Raw genomic sequence first — 3,516 nt, forward strand, 5'->3', positions numbered from 1 at the left:
AAAAGACCGGAAAACTAATCCAGGGCTGTGCTGTTTTAACACAAGAGCCATGAGGCGCATGTGGCTATCGGAGTCTGAACTGAGATGTGTTTGTAAATGGAACATACATGCTAGATTTCCAACAGTATGGAATAAAATACAACAACGTAAAATATCTCATTAGATATTTTTATATTGATTATATGTTGAGATGATAATATTTTTGACATATTGAATTAAAAAAAACTTTATTATTAAAATTAACTTCATCTATTTCTTTATACTTTTTTAGCTGTGGCTATTAGGACACTTAAAATTACATGTGTACCCTGGCCTGGTAGCTCAGTTGGTTAGTGTCGTCGGTTCAATCCCTGGTCAGGGCACACAGAAGAGTCAACAAATGAATGCATAAATAAGTAGAACAACAAATCAATGTTTCTCTCTGTCTGTCTGTTGCTCTCTCTCTTCCCTCTAAAATAATTAATAAAAAAAATTACATTTGTGGCCTTGGCCAGATAGCTCTGTTGGTTAGAGCATCGTCTGGAAGCAATGAGGTTCCCGGTTTGATCTCCAGTCAGGGGACATACAGGAGCAGATCAACAATGTTCCTGTCTCTCATTTTCTCCCTTCCTGTCTCACTAAAATCAACAAATAAAAATTAATTAAGGCCTGGTCGGTGGCTTGGTCGATAGAGCATCAGCCAGGCATATGGATGTCCTAGGTTTGATTCCCAGTCAGGACACACAGGAAAAGCAACCATCTGTTTCTCCCCTCCCCTCCCCTTCCCCTTTTCTCCCTCTTCTCCCACAACTAGTGGTTTGATTGATTCAAGCATGGCCCCAGGCACTGAGGATAGCTCTGTTGGAGTGCATCAGCTTCAGGCTCTAAAAATAGCTTGGTACTCAAGCATCAGCCCCAAATGAGGGATGTTGAGTGGATCCCATTTGGGGTGCATGCAGAAGTCTGCCTCACTATCTCCCCTCTTCTCACCTAAAAAAAATTATAATAATTGAAAATATTTTAAAAAATTATATGTGTGACATATTTCTGCTGGGCAGTGCTTATCTACCAGGACAAATGGAAATAACCTCATGCAATTACAACAAATAGTCATTTAAAAACTCATTTTAACTGTGTGGTTTCACTTATATGCATAATCTAAAAAACAAAACACAAAAGAATGAACAGCCCTGGCCGGTTGGCTCAGTGGTAGAGCGTCGGCCTGGCTTGTGGAAGTCCTGGGTTCATTTGCGGCTAGGGCACACAGGAGAAGCACCCATCTGCTTCTCCACCCCTCCCCCTCTCCTTTCTCTCTGTCTCTCTCTTCCCTTCCCTCAGCCAAGCCTCCATTGGAGCAAAGTTTGCCTGTGCACTGAGGACGGCTCCATGGCCTCCGCCTCAGGTGCTAGAATGGCTCCAGTTGCAATGGAGCAACACCTCAGATGGGCAGAGCATCACCTCTGGGTGGATGAGCATCATGCTGGGTGGATCTCCATTGGGTGCATGTAGGAGTCTGTCTGACTGCCTCCCCACTTCTAACTTCAAAAAAATACCCCCCCCAAAAAAAGAACAAATAAAACAAAAACAAACTCATAGGAACAGGGATGGTTACCAAAGGGAGGGTTTGGGGGGGATGGGTGAGAAGTATATTTAATAATATGATGATATGTTTGCATGGTGACAGATGATTACCAGAATTTGTGGAGTGATAACATTATAAGGTATAAAAATGTTGAATCTCTATATTGCATACCTGAAACAAATATTACTTGTATAATATTGTATACAAACTATACTTAAATAAAAATTTAAATATCAGCAGAAATGGAATAAAATACATTCCCAGAAGAAAATAAATAAATAAAAGCTTATTTTAGTTCCATATGCTGGACAACTATGTGAAAATAGTGTTTCTGTAAATTACTTTTTTTTTTTGTATTTTTCCGAAGTTGGAAACGGGAGGCAGTCAGACAGACTCCCGCATGCGCCCAACCGGGATCCACCTGGCACACCCACCAGGGGGCGATGCTCTGCCCATCTTGGGGCGTCGCTCTGCCGCAATCAGAGCCATTCTAGCGCCTGAGGCAGAGGCCACAGAGCCATCCTCAGCGCCTGGGCAAACTTTGCTCCAATGGAGCCTTGGCTGTGGGAGGGGAAGAGAGAGATAGAGAGGAAGGAGAGGGGGAGGGGTGGAGAAGCAGATGGGCACTTCTCCTGTGTGCCCTGGCCGGGAATCGAACCCGGGACTCCTGCACACCAGGCCGACGCTCTACCACTGAACCAACCGGCCAGGGCTGCTAGTTGATTTTTGAGGAGTATCAGGACTATTCAGTGGGGAAAGAATAGTATCTTCAACAAAAGGTGCTGTTACAACTGGATTTCCATAAGAAACAAAGTAAAGTTGGACCCCCCTATTTCATACCATATACAAAAATTAACTACAGATGAGTCAATGACCTAAGTATTAGATTTAAAACCTTCAACTCCTATAAGAAAACATAGGGGTAAATCTTCATGGTCTTGAATTTTGTGATGGATTGCTAGACATGACAAGCACAAGCATAAGCAACAAAAGTAAAAATAGTTAAATTAAACCTTATCAAAATTAAAAATATTTGTGCATTAAAGAGCATTATTATGAAACTGAAAGGGCGCCTGACCTCTGGTAGCGCAGTGGACAGAGCGTTGGCCTGGGACACTGAGCATCCAGATTCGAAACCCCGGGGTTGCCAGCTTGAGCATGGGCTCATCTGCCTTGAGCCTGGGGTCACCATTCTGAGAGTAGAATCAGGGACATGACCGCAAGGTCGCAGGCTTGAGCCCAAGGTCACTGGCTTGAGCAAGGGTCACTGGCTCAGCTGGAGCCCCCTGGTCAAGGCACATATGAGAAGCAATCAATCAACAACTAAAGTCCTGCAACAACAAGTTGTCTGTCCCTATGTGTCTGTCTGTCTCTCTTTCTCTCTAAAAAAGAAAAGAAAAGTTTAAGGAACAGGTCCAGCAAATGAGCATTGTTCATGTCAGTTATAATTTATGGTTTTATTGAGGTTCTATTTCCTCTCATGCATCACGCTGTGTCCTGGGAAAGTTTAGTCGTCTCAAAGTGCATCACAGAATCAGCAAAGAGAAATTAGGTAAGGAAACTAGCAAGGCTGGTGGGTTTTAAGAGGATTCGCAAGGATTCTTTTCTTTGAGAGAGAGAGAGAAAGAGAGAGATAGGAAGGGAAAGAGATGAGAAGCATCTCATAGTTGTTTATTGATTGCTTCTCATATGTGCCTTGACTGGGGGTGGGAGAGGGGGTTCAAGCCGAGCCAGTGACCTTGCATTCAAGCTGGTGAGCCTGCGTTCAAGCTGAATGAGCTCGCACTCAAGCCAGAGACCTCGGGGTTTTGAACCTGTGACCTCAGTGTTTCAAGTTGATGCTTTCTCCACTGTGCCACCACCAGTCAGGCCATCACTATTCTTGTATTTTTCCGAAGCTGGAAACGGGGAGAGACAGTCAGACAGACTCCCGCATGCACCCGACCAGGATCCAC

Source organism: Saccopteryx leptura, chromosome 1 (assembly GCF_036850995.1).
Source record: "Saccopteryx leptura isolate mSacLep1 chromosome 1, mSacLep1_pri_phased_curated, whole genome shotgun sequence".
Lineage (NCBI taxonomy): Eukaryota > Metazoa > Chordata > Mammalia > Chiroptera > Emballonuridae > Saccopteryx > Saccopteryx leptura.